We start from the raw sequence: 22,082 nt of genomic DNA on the forward strand, positions 1-22,082 counted from the left end.
TTCCTCTCCTAAGTTTAAGCCTCGCTTTATTGGTCCTTATAAAATTTTGGAAGTTCTTAACCCGGTTTCTTTTCGTTTGGATCTTCCGGTGTCGTTTGCCATTCACAACGTGTTCCATAGGTCTTTGTTGCGGCGATACGTTGTGCCTGTGGTTCCTGCTGTTGAGCCTCCTGCTCCGGTGTTGGTTGAGGGCGAGTTGGAGTACGTGGTAGAGAAGATCTTGGATTCTCGTCTCTCTAGACGGAGGCTTCAGTATTTGGTCAAATGGAAGGGCTATGGTCAGGAGGATAATTCCTGGGTGGCCTCCTCTGATGTTCATGCGGCCGATTTGGTTCGTGCCTTCCACTCTGCTCATCCTGGTCGCCCTGGTGGTCTTGGTGAGGGTTCGGTGACCCCTCCTTAATGGGGGGGTACTGTTGTGAACTATACTTCTTGGCTCCCTCTTGTGGTCACTAGTGATTTGGCACTTGATTGTCTTTTACCAGGTTGGTACTCACCTGCTTCGTTAGGCCTGGGGTGTTGCTATTTAAACTTCCTGGATTCTCAGTCCAGTGCCTGGCATCGTTGTAATCAGTTCATTTCTGTTTGCTCCTGTCTTCAGGTCCTGGTTCTTTGCAAGATAAGCTAAGTCCTGCTTTCTTATTTTTTGTTATTTTGCTTTGTTCATATTTTTGTCCAGCTTGTACAAAATGTGATTCCTGATATTGCTGGAAGCTCTAGGGGGCTGATATTCTCCCCCCTCACCGTTAGTCGGTTTGGGGGTTCTTGGATATTCAGCGTGGATATTTTGCAGGGGTTTTTGCTGACCATATAAGTCATCTTACTATTTTCTGCTATTAGTCAGTGGGCCTCTCTTTGCTAAAATCTAGTTCATTCTTACGTTTGTCTTTTCTTCTTACCTCACCGTTATTATTTGTTGGGGGCTTGTATTACTTTGGGGTCTTTTCTCTGGAGGCAAGAGAGGTCTTATTTTCCCTGATAGGGTTAGTTAGTTCTCCGGCTGGCGCGAGACGTCTAGGATCAACGTAGGCACGTTCCCCGGCTACTGTTAGTGTTGTGCTAGGATCAGGTATATGGTCAGCCTAGTTACCACGTCCCTATGAGCTGGTATTTATGTTTGCAGACTTTGCTGTAATCTCTGAGATCCTTTGCCATTGGGATCATAACAGAGGACAGATTGATAGGCTCGACGAGATTAGAGTTTTGATTTTGCATATCTCCAAAGGGGGGACTGTTAAGGAGAGAATGCATGGCATATGAAGAATTACTGAAATCAAACTTATATGGACGCTTTGCTTAATATTAGATTCATGTCACTTTAAGGTTTTCTGATTCACTGTTATAAGACTTAATTCTGTTTATTATTCCATCCCAGGATGTGCCAAGATATGCCCCTAGTCTTATCGAGAGTAAATGCACCTGTACGTAGGGAGATCAATTCCCAATAAACCAAAGATAAGTAAAATACGTGCATAGACAGATGTCAGGCCGACCTAAAAGGCCATTAGAGTGATAACGGTACAGAAATAGACTAAAAGCAATAATCAGTAGATTAATGGTCCAATAATAATAAAGAAAATAACATAGAACATGTAAGATCAAAGTGACTTGTGATAATTACTAAGTTGGAAAGACCTATGATGTAATGTGCTGAGACCGCCCGATTTCTCTTATAAAAAGAGCGGTCCAACCAATAAAGATCAGGAATCTTTCGAGACAATTGCTTGCATTTGTGTCCTGATCTCTCCGGCCGTAACATCTCACATTCAATTTGGCAGCAGACAACTAAGATGAGAACACACGCATCCCGTGTGCCCTAACACCACTACTCCTGGTTATGATGCCTTGTACTGTAAGCACAACAGAGCCAGCTGCATGTATGTGTGCAGTACACACACGCACGAAAATAAACATTAAACAACAACCACAAGACAGATTTCATCAACCAAGGTATCAGTTTATTCAACCACAGAAAAAAGGCAGAGATGCTTACCTGCCCAGGCCTCCAAACAAATGCACTATCAGGGTGCATCGTTTCTCATAATGCTGGACTGTCCTGAATTTGAGGCTGTGTCCCGCAGTCCCGCACGGGACTCTGCTTCTCCCGCACAGCCAGCAGGAGGAGCAGCTGACATGCCCCTTGTTTTAGGCCATGCCCCCTCCATATCTTCTTCTCTGGTGGTTCAGAGAGGGAGAGAGGGCAGGTCACTGAGGGATCAGTGATCTGTCAGCAGTTTTCATTATGAAACCTATGCAGATCACGACATGAAGCCACCCCCACAGGCCACCCCAGAGCACGAGCATATCATTAACTCAAAACTGAAAATAAAGATTAAAAAGCAACCACAAGACAGATTTCATTAACCAAGGTATTATTTTATTCAATATAACAGTGCCAACCTGACACTGTAGGTTACTGTGAACAATCCTGCTGACAGGTTCCCTTTAAGAAGAAAAGAACAGTGGAGAAATAGGGTTCACTGCACTGTCAATGGTAACTGATGCAGGAAACCAGGAGATCAAGAATAGTTATCCAACTTCTTCATCAGGACAAACCACAAGCGCAGATACAACTGCATGCACTAACTTAAATACAGTATAGGCAGATTATTTAAGGGTTCCAAAAAGACACATGAGGTGTCAGATAACTCTTCAGCTGCCAGTTTAAATAAAGCTTCAAAACGTCAAAAGTGGCGCACTCGACAAATAGAAGGTGCTCAAAGGAAAAAAGCAATGTATCAAAAAGAGATATCCTTTAGCACTCAAGTAGTCCACGATAAACTCACTTTGAAAAAGTGGTTTTATTAACAATCAGCCGGCATTATAGAACAACAGACATCATAGTATTCCAACGTTTCGCCAAACTCTGCCTTTTTCAAGGAAGTCTGTAAGGAGTACCAAATATGTAAGATATATCAAGTGCCTTCAGGTAAATAGGTGAAACAGCGCTGTAGCGTGTGAAAGGCCAGCATGCGTTCAGTGGTCCCAGCCTGTCAAGATGAGAAAAAAAAAAAACAACTAACCATTAAACAAATTTTAAAAAATCAATATGGGATTCAAATGAAACATAGCAAGAAAGGGAGACTGGAAGGGGTGAATAAAATGTACAATAAAAGAAACAAATAATATAATAATTGTTGTGATTTAAAATAATATTGTGCAATGAAATGAAATAAAATGAAAGAACTGTTGTGACATTGTTATTGCTATTGATCTTAATTTGTTTAGTGTCTTTTTTTCCCTTATCTTGAAAAGCTTTATTTAAAACAACAGCTGATGAGTAGGGTTGAGCGACCTTAACTTTTATAGGATCGGGTTGGGTTTCACGAAACCCGACTTTCTCAAAAGTCGGGTCGAGTGAAATCGGCCGATCCTATAAAAAAGTCGGGGTCGGGGTCGGCTGAAACCCGAAACCCAATGCACTGCAATGGGATACTATGGTTCCCAGGGTCTGAAGGAGAGGAAACTCTCCTTCAGGCCCTGGGATCCATATTTAAGTGTAAAATAAAGAATTAAAATAAAAAATATTGATATACTCACCTGTCCGGCGGCCCCTGCAACTTACCGAGGGAACCGGCGGCCTGCTTTGGTTAAAATGAGCGCGTCCAGGGCCTTCCGTGACGTCACGGCTTTGTGATTGGTCGCGACGGCCCATGTGACCGCCACGCGACCAATCACAAGCCGCGGACGTCATTCTCAGGTCCTAAATTCCTAGAATTTAGAATTCTAGGAATTTAGGACCTGAGAATGACGTCCGCGGCTTGTGATTGGTCGCGTGGCGGTCACATGGGCCGTCGCGACCAATCATAAAGCTGTGACGTCATCTTAAGGTCCTTCACGCGCTGATTCTTAGGAAGGAAGGCTGCCGGAAAGAAGCAGGGCACGTCCGAGGGTGAGTATATTCCTATTAGGTATATACTCACCCTCGGCTTCTTTCCGGCAGCCTTCCTTCCTAAGAATCAGCGCGTGAAGGACCTTAAGATGACGTCACGGCTTTGTGATTGGTCGCGACGGCCCATGTGACCGCCACGCGACCAATCACAAGCCGTGACGTCACCGCAGGCCATTCACGCGCTGATTCTTAGGAAGGAAGGCTGCCGGTTAGTACCAGGGCGCGTCAGAGGGTGAGTATATCAATATTTTTTATTTTGATTCTTTATTTTACACTTAAATATGGATTCCGATACCGATTCCCGATATCGCAAACATATCGGAACTCGGTATCGGAATTCCGATCCCAGATTCAGAAGATCGCCGACCTCATAGCCGACCCCACACAGGGGTCGGGTTGGGTGTCATGAAACCCGACTTTGCCAAAAGTCGGCGACTTCTGAAAATGGCCGACCCGTTTCGCTCAACCCTATTGGTTACCCTTGGCAGTGCAGAGACCCCTATTTCTCCATTGTTCTTTCCTTTCTCTGCTCTACCTGTGAGTCTGCAGCATCCCACTTTCTTAGCTACTTGAGTTGTTGTGTTTCACAGCTCAATCATCTGAGCAATTCCCAGCACCCTGATTTACTATTACACTGGATTAGACTCTATTGCTCTTACTTGATTTTCCAGTTTTTCTTCACTTTATATACAGGTGCTTCTCACAAAATTAGAATATCATTGAAAAGTTAATTTATTTAAATTCTTCAATACAAAAAGTGAAACTCATATATTATATAGAGTCATTACAAACAGAGTGACCTATTTCAAGTGTTTATTTCTGTTAATGTTGATGATTATGGCTTACAGCCAATGAAAACCCAAAACCGTTTTAAAAGGTCCCTTAGTCTGTTTCAATAGTCTCCACAATCATGGGGAAGACTGCTAACTTGACAGATGTCCACAATGCAGTCATTGACACACTCCACCAGGAGTGTAAGCCAAAAAAGGTTATTTCTAAAGAAGCTGGCTGTTCACAGAGTGCTGTATGCAAGCATAATAATGGAGAGTTGAGTGGAAGGAAAAAGTGTGGTATAAAAAGGTGCACAAGCAACTGGGATAACCCATCTGCTGTTGTAGGTCCACTGTATTTTATCAAGACCAAAGTCAGCGCAGCCGTCTACCAGGAAATTTTAGAGCACTTGATGCTTCCCTCTGCCGACAATCTTTTTGGAGACGGAAATTTCATTCTCCAGCAGGACTTGGCACCTCTCCATACTGCCAAAAGTACCAATACCTGGTTTAAAAATAACAGTATCACTGTGCTTGATTGGCCAGCAAACTTGCCTGACCTTAACCCCATCTATGGGGTATTGTCAAGAGGAAGATGAGAAACACCAGACCCAACAATGCAGATGAGCTGAAGGCTGCTTATCAAAGCAACTTGGGCTTCCATAACACCTCAGCAGTGCCACAGGCTTATCGCCTCCATGCCACTCCACATTGATGCAGTAATTAATGCAAAAGCAACTCCGACCAAGTATTGAGTGCATTTACTGAACATACATTTTAGTAGGCCAACATTTCGGATTTTAAAATCATTTTTCAAGCTGGTGTTATAAAATATTCTAATTTACTGAGAAAATTACTTTTGGGTTTTAATTGGCTGTAAGCCATAATCATCAACACTAACAGAAATAAACACTTGAAATAGCTCACTCTGTAATGACCCTATATAATATGAGCTTCACTTTTTGTGTTGAAGAACTAAAATAAATTAACTTTTTGATATTCTTATTTTTTGAGAAGCATCTGTATATAGCTTTCATTATTTAACTACAAATCATTTACATGTAAAAAAAAGTGTTTAAGTAATATCAGAAATTATAGGAATTCCAGAGAAACCCTGTACGTCCTGTTACCTCCACCATAAAAAGCTTTATACTATACTAGATGGCAGCCCGATTCTAAAGAATCGGGAGTCTAGAATCCATATATACTTTATTTATTCAAATGTAAGAATAATACAATTAATAAATAATAGTAAGAAAGAACAAAAAATGGCTGCACTCACCAGCTCTTGACAATTCTTGTTATTTAAGGTACAGTTACACAGGATCCATGAACATGCTTATGAGGGGAGTGATGAAAGACATCAGACAACAACTTTGTGTGTTGTGGCACATGCCACAACAACGGTTCTTTGCTTAAGAACAATAATGTAAATAATAAATAATATGTATCAATAACTATGTATATTGGTATGTTCTATGACATTTTAAAATATTTCATTATTATGTGGAAAAGCTCTTAGTACCCATACTGGCGCATACTTGTGTGCCCATCAGGTATTTTCACAGTAAAATTTTCACAGGTGGGGCCCCTCGTCCTCCGATTTGGTGGGTGGGGACCCTCGGCCTCCGATTTGGTGGGCGGGGACCATCAGCCTCCAATTTGGTGGGCGGGGACCCTCGGCCTCCGATTTGGTGGGCGGGGACCCTCGGCCTCCGATTTGGTGGGTGGGGACCCTCGGCCTCCGATTTGGTGGGCGGGGCCCCTCGGCCTCCGATGTGGTGGGCGGGGCCCCTCGGCCTCCGCTTTGGTGGGCGGGGCCGGGCCCCTCGGCCTCCGCTTTGGTGGGCGGGGCTGCTCGGCCTTCGATTTGGTGGGCGGAGCTCCTCGGCCTCCGATTTGGTTGGCGGGGCCCCTCGGCCTCCGATTTGGTTGGCGGGGCCCCTCGGCCTCCGATTTGGTGGGCGGGGACTCTCGGCCTCCGATTTGGTGGGCGGGGACCCTCGGCCTCCGATTTGGTGGGCGGGGACCCTCGGCCTCCGATTTGGTGGGCAGGGACCCTCGGCCTCCGATTTGGTGGTCGGGGACCCTCAGCCTCCGATTTGGTAGGCGGGGCCCCTCGGCCTCCGATTTGGTGGGCGGGGACCCTCGGCCTCCAATTTGGTGGGCGGGGACACTCGGCCTCCGATTTGGTGGGCGGGGACCCTCGGCCTCCGATTTGGTGGGCGGGGACCCTCGGCCTCCGATTTGGTGGGCGGGGACCCTCGGCCTCTGATTTGGTGGGCGGGGCCCCTCGGCCTCCGATGTGGTGGTTGGGGCCCCACGGCCTCCACTTTGGTGGGCGGGGCCGCTCGGCGTTCGATTTGTTGGGCGGGGCTCCTCGGCCTCCGATTTGGTTGGCGGGGCCCCTCGGCCTCCGATTTGGTGGGCGGGGACCCTCGGCCTCCGATTTGGTGGGCGGGGACCCTCGGCCTCTGATTTGGTGGGCGGGGCCCCTCGGCCTCCGATGTGGTGGTTGGGGCCCCACGGCCTCCACTTTGGTGGGCGGGGGCGTTCGATTTGTTGGGCGGGGCTCCTCGGCCTCCGATTTGGTTGGCGGGGCCCCTCGGCCTCCGATTTGGTGGGCGGGGACCCTCGGCCTCCGATTTGGTGGGCGGGGCCCCTCGGCCTCCGATTTGGTTGGTGGGGCCCCTCGGCCTCCGATTTGGTGGGCGGGGACCCTCGGCCTCCGATTTGGTGGGCGGGGACCCTCAGCCTCCGATTTGGTGGGCGGGGACCCTCGGCCTCCGATTTGGTGGGCGGGGACCCTCGGCCTCCGATTTGGTGGGCGGGGACCCTCGGCCTCCGATTTGGTGGGCGGGGACCCTCGGCCTCCAATGTGGTGGGCGGGGCCCCTCGGCCTCCGCTTTGGTGGGCGGGGCCAGGCCCCTGGGCCTCCGCTTTGGTGGGTGGGGCCGCTCAGCCTTCGATTTGGTGGGCGGGGCTCCTCGGCCTCCGATTTGGTTGGCGAAGCCCCTCGGCCTCCGATTTGGTTGGCGGGGCCCCTCGGCCTCCGATTTGGTGGGCGGGGACTCTCGGCCTCCGATTTGGTGGGCAGGGACCCTCGGCCTCCGATTTGGTGGGCAGGGACCCTCGGCCTCCGATTTGGTGGTCGGGGACCCTTGGCCTCCGCTTTGGTGGGCGGGGCCCCTCGGCCTCCGATTTGGTGGGCGGGGTCCCTCTGCCTCCGATTTGGTGTGCGGGGACCCTCGGCCTCCGCTTTCATGGGCGGGGCCCCTCGACCTTCGATTTGGTGGGCGGGGCCCCTCGGCCTCCGCTTTGGTGGGCGGGGCCAGGCCCCTGGGCCTCCGCTTTGGTGGGCGGGGCCGCTCAGCCTTCGATTTGGTGGGCGGGGCTCCTCGGCCTCCGATTTGGTTGGCGAAGCCCCTCGGCCTCCGATTTGGTTGGCGGGGCCCCTCGGCCTCCGATTTGGTGGGCGGGGACTCTCGGCCTCCGATTTGGTGGGCAGGGACCCTCGGCCTCCGATTTGGTGGGCAGGGACCCTCGGCCTCCGATTTGGTGGTCGGGGACCCTTGGCCTCCGCTTTGGTGGGCGGGGCCCCTCGGCCTCCGATTTGGTGGGCGGGGTCCCTCTGCCTCCGATTTGGTGTGCGGGGACCCTCGGCCTCCGCTTTCGTGGGCGGGGCCCCTCGACCTTCGATTTGGTGGGCGGGGCTCCTCGGCCTCCGATTTGGTTGGTGGGGCCCCTCGGCCTCCAATTTGGTGGGCGGGGACCCTCGGCCTCCGATTTGGTGGGCGGGGACCCTCGGCCTCCGATTTGGTGGGCGGGGACCCTCGGCCTCCACTTTGGTGGGCGGGGCCCGTCGGCCTTCGATTTGGTGGGCGGGGACCCTCGGCCTCCGATTTGGTGGGGTTAATGTCAGTTTCTTTACCCCGCTGGCAATCTGATGTTACTGCAGTTTTTCTGGGTCAGCTGATGCATGTGGTGACCACTCCCACCATCCTTTAAAAGGTCATCTGATGCATCAGCTCACTGTTGGTGATAAAGTTCCTTTCTGTAGACCAGCCTTGCAGGAGCAGCACTCTGGTGTCCGCCATGTCTGGTTATTGGAGTCCAGTTGCTGTTGTTATCGGTGGTGTGGTGCTTAGCAGCGGTGTACATAAGCTAAGTGTGGTGTTTTTGTTACCTTGTCCCTTTGGCGTTTGTCACTTCGGGGTTATTTGGGGTATATCTATTCTTTGATTGTGGCCCTATTTAGGGTCTTGTTTTGCCTCTTTGGGGATGCCCATTACAAGGTTAAAAAGGTTTAAATGTCTGTTTCTTTGGTTTCCCTTTATAGTTGGTGTAAACCTGTAGGGTTGTGTATTTGCACATATTATATTGATTGCACTGTTTTTGATGTGTTAATTAGGACCTTGTGTGATGTGTTTTGATCTTTGACTATTTTTAAGTGTTTTTATTGTCTGCTTTTGTCCACTAATAAACTTTGCATATATATTTACTGATATTGATTTACTTTATTTGGGATATGCGCCTTTGGTGCACGGACTCTTTTTCTCCTCTCTATCTGTCTCATATTGCCGTGCATTGTGCAGCAAATCCCATTATTGTATGCATACCTCCCAACCATCCCGGATCCAGCGGGACTGTCCCAATTTTGACAGTCAGCCCTGCGATCCCGGGCGGGACATTGTCCTGCACTGGTTGGGAGGTGTGTACATCACCCAGCAGGGCCGTTTTTGCCACTAGGCACGTGAGGGCACGTGCCTAGGGTGGGGACAATGCAGGGGGCGGCACCTGAGCAAGGTTTGCTGTTGTTTTTTTTTTTTTAAATAAAAGCTGGGTCACCCCCCGACCGACCCCGCACCCCCCCTCCGGCCGCCCGCCCGCCCACCTCCCACCCACCCTCCTTGAAGACGATACTCACCCTGCTCCAGCGATGCCTGGTCTCGGCTTCTGCAGCGCTCCTGAATGACCGGTCACGTTGTACCGCTCATTAAGGTCATGAATATGCACATATTCATGACCTTAATGAGCGGTATCACATGACCGCTCATGCAGGAAGAAGGTGCTGAGTCGGGACAGAGTGAGAGGTATGTCGGTGCGGCCATGCGGTGAGGAACAGGTAAGTATGAGGGACGGGGGGACAGGGGAGGGGGGATGAAGGAGGATGGTAAGCCGCGCAATTCAAGATGGGAGCTGGGGGCGGGGTGGGGTGGGGTGGAGAGATGAGCCATGCATACAGGGGGGGGAATATGAGTCATGCATACAGGGGGGAATATGAGCCATGCACACAGGGGGAGGGGGAATATGAACAATGCATACAGGGGGAGGGGGAATATAAGCCATGCATACAGGGGGGGAAATATGAGCCATGCATACAGGAGGGGGGGAATATGAGCCATGCATACGGGAGGGGGAAATATGAGCCATGCATACAGGAGGGGGGAATATGAGCCATGCATACAGGGGGGGAATATGAGCCATGCATACGGGGGGGATATGAGCCATGCATACAGGAGGGGGAAATATGAGCCATGCATACAGGGGGAGGGGGAATGAGCCATGCATACAGGGGGAATATGAGCCATGCATACAGGAGGGGGGTCATTATACAGTATTAAGCATCATGTGGGATCATTATACAGTATGGAGAACTGTGTGGCCATTATACAGTATGGAGCATCATGTGTGGCCATTATACAGTATGGAGCATCATGTGTGGCCATTATACAGTATTGAGCATCATGTGGGATCATTATACAGTATGGAGAACTGTGTGTGGCCATTATACAGTATGGAGCACTATGTGTGGCCATTATACAGTATGGAGCACTGTGTGGCCATTATATATTATGGAGCATCATGTGTGGCCATTATACAGTATGGAGCACTGTGTGGCCAATATACAGTATGGAGCATCATGTGGAGCCATTATACAGTATGGAGCACTGTGTGGCCAATATACAGTATGGAGCATCATGTGGAGCCATTATACAGTATGGAGCATTATGTGTGGCCATTATACAGTATGGAGCATCATGTGGCCATTATACAGTATGGAGCATCATGTGTAGCCATTATACAGTATGCAGCATCATGTGGGCCCATTATGCTGTATGGAGCATCACGTGGGGCCAGTACACTGTACGCAGCATCATGTGTGGCCATTATACAGTATGGAGCGTCATGTGTGGCCATTATACAGTATGGAGCGTCATGTGTGGCCATTATACAGTATGGAGCTTCATGTGTGGCCATATTTTTTTGTTTATAATTATTGTTTATGAAACATTGTGATCAGAAGTGCTAAATGGGTGTGGTTGGGGCGTGACTAGTTCTGAAATGGGTGTGGTCAGAGGTGTGGCCTAAAATTTGCCGCAGCACGCTGCGCGCGACGCTAACTTTGTCCCTCTTTCCCTTCCTCGAAAGTTGGGAGGTATGTTGTATGTTGTTATATAGATATATCCCGTTGTGGTGCACCTTTTTCTTTCTTGTTTTTAAATACTCACGTTCAGGCGCCTTCATTGTTTTCTAGCGTCACTTCCATCAATCTTTGGTGAAAAGTGACCTGCCAGGCAGCTCCAGTATTTCTTGGAGCTGCGCAGAGGTCACTTTTCAATAAAAGTCTATGAGAGCCTGTGACAGGGTCACTGGTGTCGTATGCGAGGGAATATATGTGTCGCAAAGATTATTATCCTGCGTGATGTGAAAGCCATACGTTTTCCTCTAGCATGATATGTGCTGAGAGTAAATCAGTCGTTCCCAGGGTCTGGCTTTCATGGTGAGTAGGTCAGAGATGAGTGGGATGCTTACTCACCATATCTCCACCTTAAGTGTGTGGTTGGAGTGAGTTAAATGTCCAGCCAGTGCTTTTTTTTCTGTCTGTGTTGTGGTGGAGGAAGGCAGTCTCCAAGCTGAAGCTCCAGAGAGAGCTGCCACACGTGTTTGTCCCAGAAGGCAGTAGCCATACTGGGAAGGACTTTGTATGGACTTTTTATTTTCATTTGTTCCAGAAAGGCTGCTTTTGTTACTATTTTTGGCTTTATGGTTTATGAAGTAATAAACCGCCCACAGACTTTAACCTAAAAGTGTTTTTGTGTCTACCTCAAGGAGCAGCTAAGTGAGCCCGACCTTCCACAGAGCCTCATTCTGGTTCTCATAGACTTTTATTGAGAGTTTTTTGATGTAGCTTCTGACTTCCGAACAGTCAGAAGCTGCAGTCACAAGATGACCAAAGCGGTGCTGAAAAACAGTGAAGATGCTGGAGGGTGAGTATATGACCGGGGGCAGAGGACTTACATTGGAGCGCCATTCCAGCTTTGAAAAAACACTACAGTGGTGCTTGAAGGGTGGAGGAGCAGAGTCACTTGTGTCATTAACTATTGTGACTAGACTAGATTCTGTATATAGAGGTATCGGGGTTGCCAACATGACTTATTTTTTCTGTACGGCTTTTAAAAAAGTCACAGACAGACGATATTTTTTAAGGACACATTGGAAAACCGTTATAAATCATTACAATTCTAAGTGATTTATGTCTAGAGCCCAAAATCCTAACATGAAGACATTGTCTGCATGAACTGTAAAAAGATAATTACTGTAAAAATAATCAGTATAATTTTGTTCAGTGTCCAAAAAATGATGGACGCATCAAACATACGGACATGTGGGCAGCACCATAGATTACAATGGGTACGTGTGGCATCCGTGAAGAAAAGGGATGCCACACGTATCTGAAAGACGGACATGTGAAGGGGGCTAAAGAATAGGTCATTTCTGATGACACGTTTCCATTATCCAGCTTTTTACATAAAAAAACTAAGTAAAATCATAAATTACACATCCCCATGCTCGGCTATTCCCTTATTCATTGCTGTCTAATGGGGTAGAACAGGAGAGCTGACAAATCCATTTTACCAATTACAAGGATGCTGTTTGATTTTACAGTGTCTATTTCAAACTTGCTCATTCGAAAGGTCATTTTAGTTTAGTTTACTGGTGAGCAAATGGGTTCATAGAAAGGAACTTTATCATCACCCCTGACATCACCTTGTTATGTTATACTGACATTAAATGCCTATTTGTGTCCATTGCCAGCGACTGGAGCTGTGAGGTCTACCGGCCAAGAATGGTAAATCCGCTGAATATTACTTAATACAAGTATCCATTCTTTGCCGTACTTGTGCAGTGTTTGCTTTCTCATTCTATATTAAACAGCCAATTGGCTGTATATATTTCATTTCCAGGATATTTCTGTGAATATTATTTGATCAAATATTTACTATTTCAGAAAATTCAATAAAATATTTGTTATGTAGAAAAAGTGCACTGACTGCGTGTGGCAACAAATTCTACACTGTTTGACTAGAATAGGAGGGGGCAACGTGGGCTTCTATGAGTGTAACTTACTTCAGTGCCATCTGTTCACCCAGTATACGCTCTAGCAGTATGTAAAGGGGTTTTCATAGTATTTATACACCACTTGCATACTATGGTGTTATGGCTCGGCGTTTTGATTTAAGTAGGAGCCGTTCCTGCTCGCACAGTCTGCGCTGAAGTTTAGAAGAACCAGCCTGCTCCCCTTAAATAAACAAAAGTTCATATAAATTCCTTTGGAAGGCCTGCACTTTCATAATATTTAGGGAAGGAATAGAGATGCTCTGTTTGAACATAGTACAGAGCTGGGGTGTCACCTATGTGGCTTCTGGGAAGAGGAGCCAATTAAGCACTGTTCAGTGTCCAAGTACCCATCCGCTCGGAATCCATCACCCAGAAACTGCAAATGTATGTGTAACAAGTAACAACCATTTACATTCAAGGCAGTGCACAGTTTTTGGCTAATGAACATCACTTACTTGAAACGTTTGGTGACTTTCTATATAATTGGTAAATAATATCATCGCACTTTTATGATATTAAGGAGCTGGTATAGAGGATATGCGGTAAATTAATGATGACTGTGGATTTGACTCCTGGGAATATTACTGATTGCAACAAGAGACCCAATGTCTTCCATGTGTTTAAAGTGGTATTGAGTAGAGATGAGCGAATAAGTTTGATTACAAATAATTATACTCAAATTTTACTAAAATCCACATTCTCCAAACTGCGGCTGTTGGCTGCAATTTTTCTGAACAATAGTATGTCATCAAACAGTTAAAAAAATTGTTAGCTCATTTCACCACTTACCTCTACAGTCCCAACACTGCTCACCACCACCCATCTGGACCTTGCTGCATCATTTGATTCCCCCGCCTCTCGAGTTCATATCTTTGGTCCTCTCATCCTGTGCTGGATTCCTGGTTATTAGGGTTGAGCGACTTTCATTTTTTTAAGATCGAGTCGGGTTTTGCGAAACCCGACTTTGTCCAAAGTCGAGTCGAGTGAAGTCGGCCGATTATCGCGAAAAGTCGGGGATCGACCGAAACATGAAACCCAATGCAAGTCAATGGGGAAGCATAGTCGGCAGTGAGTGGAGGCCAGGAAAACACCTACAGTGCCCATTTTAATGCCAAAAACATCCATTCTTGTTTCTGAAGCTTGTCAATCTTAATTAACTTTATAATAATAGTTGGACATTGGAAATTGGGGGTCATTTGGCAAAAGTTGTGGGGGGTAGGGCTGGTTCAAGGCTTTAGTGGGCCCAGGAAATGTGGACTACGTCATGGCGGTGGAGCAGTGAGAGGTATTTCAACTTTGCAAGTGCTGTGATCCTGAGCAAGCAGGGAGGCCCACTCGTTCGCATTGGCACTGGCACAGGGCCCCTCAAAGTACGGTGGTGTGTTTGCACGGCGGGGGCACCTCCCACCGGCAGCGACACTTTTGCGTACTCTGAGGGGCCCTGTGCCTGTGACGTCGCCAACGAGTATGCCCCCCTACCTGTTGAAGAAACCTGCACTTTCATCTGCACCTTCCTCTTTGTCCCTGTGTAAGGTGGTATAGTATGCGGGAATGGGAACCTGACTTTCAGCAGGGTGCGATTGTGGCTGTGTAGCGTGAAAGGGGAATGTAGTGGTCTGGGTCAAAGTACCACAAGACTCATCTAGCACCGGCTGGGCAATGGGCAGGATGAAGCTGAAACACTGATATAGGCCCAAATAATAAAGTGGGTAAAGTGCAGGTCAAAATTGGTAACAGGACTAACCAGGTGGCATTGCTTAGTTCAGTGGAGTAGAAAACCCAGGAGCGGCAGACAGACACCATTAGTAGGGCCGAACCACACTAGTAGGCCCTATGCAGTTTAATATTACAAATGAAGGCCGAAAGCCTGAAGATTAAAGGTCAGGAAAATAACACAGGACAACACCAAGGTGCAGCACACACCGTTACTAGGCCCAACCAAAGTAGTAGGCCAACTGCAGTTTAATTATTTAAAATGTAAGCCGAAAGCCTGAACATTGAAGGTCGGGACAACAAAACAGGAGAAAAACCAGTAGCGTCAGACACCGTTTTAAGGGCCCAAACACACATTTTAAAAACAACTACTTAACGAGAGCCTGAAGGTTGAAGCTCAGATTTATACAGTGGAGGACAACACCAGGGAGTGGCACACACCATTAGTAGGCCCCAACCACCAATTTTTACCAACAAATACTTAATGAGAGCCAGAAGGTTGAAGCTCAGCTTTATACAGTGGAGGACAACACCAGGGAGCGGCACACACCGTTAGTAGGGCCCAACCAAAGTTGAAGGCCAAATGCAGTTTAATATCTGCTACTATAGGCCGAAAGCCAAAAGGTTGAAGCTCAGCTTTATACAGTGGAGGACAACACCAGGGAGCGGCAGACACCGTTAGTAGGCCCCAACCACCAATTTTTACCAACAAATACTTAATGAGAGCCAGAAGGTTGCAGCTCAGACAAGGAAACCTGGAGGAGAACACCCAGGAGGAGGAGAACACCCAGGAGCGTCAGACACCGTTAGTAGGCCCCAACCACCAATTTTTACCAACAAATACTTAATGAGAGCCAGAAGGTTGAAGCTCAGCTTTATACAGTGGAGGACAATACCAGGGAGCGGCACACACCGTTAGTAGGCCCCAACCACCAATTTTTACCAACAAATACTTAATGAGAGCCAGAAGGTTGAAGCTCAGCTTTATTCAGTGGAGGACAACACCAGGGAGCGGCACACACCGTTAGTAGTTCCCCAACCACCAATTTTTTAAAAAAACTACTTAATGAGAGCCTGAAGGTTGAAGCTCAGATTTATACAGTGGAGGACAACACCAGGGAGCGGCACACACCGTTAGTAGGCCCCAACCACCAATTTTTACCAACAAATACTTAATGAGAGCCAGAAGGTTGAAGCTCAGCTTTATACAGTGGAGGACAACACCAGGGAGTGGCACACACCGTTAGTACGCCCCAACCACCAATTTTTACCAACAAATACTTAATGAGAGCCAGAAGGTTGAAGCTCAGACAAGGAAACCTGGAGGAGAACACCAAGGAGGAGGAGAACACCAAGGAGGTGGAGAACACCGTTACTAGGCCCCAACCCAAGTAGTATGGCAACTGTAGTGTTACATTTAAAAAATACTTAATGAGAGCCTGAAGGTTGAAGCTCAGACAAGGAAACCTGGAGGAGAACACCAAGGAGGAGGAGAACACCAAGGAGGAGGAGAACACCCAGGAGCGGCAGACATCACTAGTAGGCCCCAACCAAACTAGTAGCCCAAATGCAGTTTCCTATTTTTTAAAAAAGCCCGAAAACCTGAATTGAGGACAATTTTAATTAGGGACTGCAGACAGACTTAGTAGGCTGTCCCCTGTGGACCATGCATCCACCACATTAACCCATTGCGCTGTAATGGACACGTAACCTTCCATGGCCATGCCTACAGGTCCATGCGTCTGTTGTCAGGTGCACCTTTGTACTCACAGATTGCCAGAGTGCATGGACAATGCGGTCTTTTAAATGCTGGTGGAGGGTTGGGATGGCTTTTCTCGCAAAAGAAGTGTCGACTGGTTAGCTTGTAGCGTGGTACAGAGTAGTCCATCATGGCTTTATTAATATTAAATAAAATATATAAATAGGCTCTATGAACTTTTAAATAAGTTCCAGGGGTACACGGGCAGCATTGGTGTGGTCAGCGGAGGAAGATTGCAGGGAGGGACCGCAGACAGGCTTACTGGGCCTAAAATAAATAAAAATAGGCTCTATGCAGTTTTAGATAGGTTACATGGGTATACAGGCAGCATTGGTGTGGTCAGCGGAGGACGATTGCAAGGAGGGACCGCAGACAGGCTTACTGGGCCTAAAATAAATAAAAATAATCTCTATGCACTTTAAAATAGGTTATATGGGTACACAGGCAGCATTGGTGTGGTCAGCGGAGGAAGATTGCAGGGAGGGACCGCAGACAGGCTTACTGGGCCTAAAATAAATAAAAATAGGCTCTATGCAGTTTTAGATAGGTTACATGGGTACACAGGCAGCATTGGTGTGGTCAGCGGCGGACGATTGCAAGGAGGGACCGCAGACAGGCTTACTGGGCCTAAAATAAATAAAAATAGGCTATATGCACTTTAAAATAGGTTACATGGGTACACAGGCAGCATTGGTGTGGTCAGTGGAGGACGATTGCGAGGAGGGACCGCAGACAGGCTTACTGGGCCTAAAATAAATAAAAATAGGCTCTATGCACTTTAAAATAGGTTACATGGGTACACAGGCAGCATTGGTGTGGTCAGCGGAGGACGATTGCAAGGATGGACCGCAGACAGGCTTACTGGGCCTAAAATAAATAAAAATAGGCTCTACGCACTTTAAAATAGGTTACATGGGTACACAGGCAGCATTGGTGTGGTCAGCGGAGGACGATTGCAAGGAGGGACCGCAGACAGGCTTACTGGGCCTAAAATAAATAAAAATAGGCTCTATGCAGTTTTAAATAGGTTACATGGGTACACAGGCAGCATTGGTGTGGTCAGCGGAGGATGATTGCGAGGAGGGACCGCAGACAGGCTTACTGGGCCTAAAATAAATAAAAATAGGCTATATGCACTTTAAAATAGGTTACATGGGTACACAGGCAGCATTGGTGTGGTCAGCGGAGGACGATTGCGAGGAGGGACCGCAGACAGGCTTACTGGGCCTAAAATAAATAAAAATAGGCTCTATGCACTTTAAAATAGGTTACATGGGTACACAGGCAGCATTGGTGTGGTCAGCGGAGGACGATTGCATGAAGGGACCGCAGACAGGCTTAATGGGCCTAAAATAAATAAAAATAGGCTCTATGCACTTTAAAATAGGTTACATGGGTACACAGGCAGCATTTGTGTGGTCAGCGGAGGACGATTGCAAGGAGGGACCGCAGACAGGCTTACTGGGCCTAAAATAAATAAAAATAGGCTCTATGCAGTTTTAAATAGGTTACATGGGTACACAGGCAGCATTGGTGTGGTCAGCGGAGGACGATTGCGAGGAGGGACCGCAGACAGGCTTACTGGGCCTAAAATAAATAAAAATAGGCTCTATGCACTTTAAAATAGGTTACATGGGTACACAGGCAGCATTGGTGTGGTCAGCGGAGGACGATTGCAAGGAGTGTCTGACACAGTTAGTTCTCCCAAAAAATAAATAGATGTTAATGTCTTGCAAAACAACAAAACCAAAAAACAAGTGTGGCATACTTAGGTACAGGGGTGGGCTCCTCTGCTGAGTTTCAGACATAGTAATTTGGCACTAAGTATTTACTGGTGTCAATATAGGACACTGACCCAGACTATTTTAACTAGCATCATAGATGTCAACAAATTGGTATTGTCAGTGCCAGGCATTGAATGATGTCAGCGCATAGACTAAACATTGGTGGAGCTGTGAGAGATAATTTTGCACGTGGTAGAGCACAGTTTGAGCTGGGGGGGTGAACTCTCTTGTGGCCAGCGGTACCGTCCCAGGGCCCCTCATGTTACAACGGTGTGTCTGACATTGGGTGCACGCCACCACCGCCAGAGACACTTTATTGTACTATGAGGGACCCAGTGGCAGTGCCGTCGACCAAAAGCGGGCACACCCACCTCTTCAGACAAACGGCACTCTAACGGGTGCTTGCGCCAAGTGGCGAGACCACGGCCCCGTGGGGGGAGTTTTCCCATTGAGGGAGGTGTAAACATGTCGTATGCTGGACAAACAGCTGCTGCAAATTAAGAGATTGGAACACTCAGTAAGACCAGTCCACAAGCAAGACCTTTTTATAGGAAAGCTAGGTGTCAGCCGGGAAAGGTGGGGCAAAATTATTTGAAATCCAGGAGTGGTTCATTTTAATGAAGGTTAGATCATCCACATTTTGGGTAGCCAGACGAGTCCTTTTTTCGGTTAATATTGAACCAGCAGCACTGAATACTCTTTCTGATAGCACACTAGCTGCTGGGCAAGCAAGCTCCTGCAATGCATATTCTGCCAATTCAGGCCAGGTGTCTAATTTGGATGCCCAGTAATCAAATGGGAATGACGGTTGAGGGAGAACATCGATAAGGGATGAAAAATAGTTAGTAACCATACTGGACAAATGTTGTCTCCTGTCACTTTGAATAGATGCTGCAGTACCTGTCTGTCTGCGGTCATTGCGAAATCACTCCACAACCTGGTCAGAAAACCCCTCTGTCCAACGCCACTTCTGATTTGTGCACCTCTAACACCTGTGCCCTGTAGCCCCCTGCAGCTCGTGTGAGAACCATCACCGGCGCTGTGTGCTGGGAATGCCTGAATCAAACGGTCTACAAGAGTTGCTTGTTTGGTTGCTAATATTTGTTCGAGGTTCTCATGTGGCATAATATTTTGCAATTTGCCTTTATAGCGAGGGTCAAGGATGCAGGCCAACCAGTAATTGTCATCGGTCATCATTTTAATAATGCGTGGGTCCCTTTTGAGGATACGTAAGGCATAATCCGCCATGTGGGCCAAAGTTCCAGTTGTCAAATCTGCGGTTGTGCTGGTTTGAGGGGCAGTTACAGGCAAATCTACGTCACTTGTCTCCCTTAAAAAACCAGAACCCGGCCTTGCAACGCCACTAATTTCTGTTGGCCCAGGAGAAGCTTCCTCATTAAAAAAGTACTCATCCCCATCATCCTCCTCGTCCTCCTCCTCCTCTTCGCCCGCTACCGCGTCCTCTACACGGCCCTGACCAGACAATGGCTGACTGTCATCAAGGCTTTCCTCTTCCTCGGCTGCAGACGCGTGCTCCTTTATGTGCATCAAACTTTGCATCAGCAGACGCATTAGGGGGATGCTCATGCTTATTATGGCGTTGTCTGCACTAACCAGCCATGTGCATTCCTCAAAACACTGAAGGACTTGACACAGGTCTTGTAGCTTCGACCACTGCACACCTGACAACTCCATGTCTGCCATCCAACTGCCTGCCCGTGTATCCTCCCACAAATACATAACAGCACGCCTCTGTTCGCACAGTCTCTGAAGCATGTGCAGTGTGGAGTTCCACCTTGTTGCAACGTCGATGATTAGGCGATGCTGGGGAAGGTTCAAAGACCGCTGATAGTTCTGCATATGGCTGGAGTGTACGGGCGAACGGCGGATATGCGAGCAAAGTCTGCGCACTTTGAGGAGCAGGTCGGGTAACCCCGGATAACTGTTCAGGAAGCACTGCACCACCAGGTTTAAGGTGTGAGCCAGGCAAGAAAAGTGTTTTAGTTGGGAAAGGGCTATGGCAGCCATGAAATTCCTTCCGTTATCACTCACTACCTTGCCTGCCTCAAGATGTACAGTGCCCAGCCATGACTGAGTTTCTTTCTGCAAGAACTCGGACAGAACTTCCGCGGTGTGTCTGTTGTCGCCCAAACACTTCATTGCCAATACAGCCTGCTGACGCTTGCCACTAGCTGTCCCATAATGGGACACCTGGTGTGCAACAGTGGCAGCTGCGGATGGAGTGGTTGTGCGACTGCGGTCTGTGGACGAGCTCTCGCTTCTGCAGGAGGACGAGGAGGAGGAGGAGGGGGGGCGAACGCCTACAGCCAACTGTTTCCTAGACCGTGGGCTAGGCAGAACTGTCCCAATATTGCTGTCCCCTGTGGACCCTGCATCCACCACATTCACCCAGTGTGCCGTGATGGACACGTAACGTCCCTGGCCATGCCTACTGGTCCATGCATCTGTTGTCAGGTGCACTTTTGTAGTCACAGATTGCCTGAGTGCATGGACAATGCGCTCTTTAACATGGTGGTGGAGGGCTGGGATGGCTTTTCTCGAAAAGAAGTGTCGACTGGGTAGCTCGTAGCGTGGTACAGCATAGTCCATCAGCGTTTTGAAAGCTTCGCTTTCAACTAACCGGTAGGGCATCATCTCTAATGAGATTAGTCTAGCAATGTGGGTATTCAAACCCTGTGTACGCGGATGCGAGGATGAGTACTTCCTTTTCCTAACAAGAGTCTCATGTAGGGTGAGCTGTACTGGAGAGCTGGAGATCGTGGAACTAGCGGTAGTGCCGGTGGACATGGCAGACTGAGAGAGGGTTGGAGATGGTATTCTTGCCGGTGCCCTACATGCAGTGTTTCCTACTACGAACCTGGTGATTCCCTGACTGCTTTGGCCTGGCGACGAAAGCTGTACAGATACTGCAGGTGGTGCGGGAAATGGTGGGCTTACAGTGAGGGAAGGGATGTAGCGTTGCTGACTAGCTTCATTGGCCGAGGGTGCCGCAACCTTTAGGGACGTTTGGTAGTTAGTCCAGGCTTGCAAATGCATGGTGGTTAAATGTCTATGCATGCAACTTGTATTTAGACTTTTAAGATTCTGACCTCTGTTTAAGGTAGTTGAACATTTTTGACAGATGACTTTGCGCTGATCATTTGGATGTTGTTTAAAAAAATGCCAGACTGCACTCTTTCTACTATCGGATACCTTTTCAGGCATTGCAGACTGAGCTTCTTTAACCGGATGGCCATGCTGTCCTCCAACTGGTTTTGGTTTTGCCATGCATTTTTGGCCAGATACGGGCCCGGCAGATGGAACCTGTTGTGATGTTGATGCCTGCTGCGGCTCCTCCTCCTCCGCTTCAGAACTACTGCCGCCTGCACCCTGTTCCCCCAATGGCTGCCAATCGGGGTCAACAACTGGGTCATCTATGACCTCCTCTTCTATCTCGTGTGCAACTTCGTCTGCGTCACCGTGTAAGCCGGTGGTATAGCGGTCGTGACGGGGCACCATAGTCTCAGATGGGTTTGATTCTGGCTCAGTACACTGCGAGGGCAATGTTCTGGTCTGAGTCAAAGGAACAGCATAGTAATCTGGCTGTGGCTGTGCATCTGTGCACTCTATGTCTGATTCAACTTCTAATGGGCATGGCCTGTTAACTGTTTCACTGTCTAACCCAAGAACGGTATGTGTAAAGAGCTCCATGGAGTAACCCGTTGTGTCGCCTGACGCATCCTTCTCTCTTGTTCTGGGTG

The sequence above is a fragment of the Ranitomeya variabilis genome, chromosome 5, assembly GCF_051348905.1.
Source record: "Ranitomeya variabilis isolate aRanVar5 chromosome 5, aRanVar5.hap1, whole genome shotgun sequence".
Taxonomy (NCBI): Eukaryota; Metazoa; Chordata; class Amphibia; order Anura; family Dendrobatidae; genus Ranitomeya; species Ranitomeya variabilis.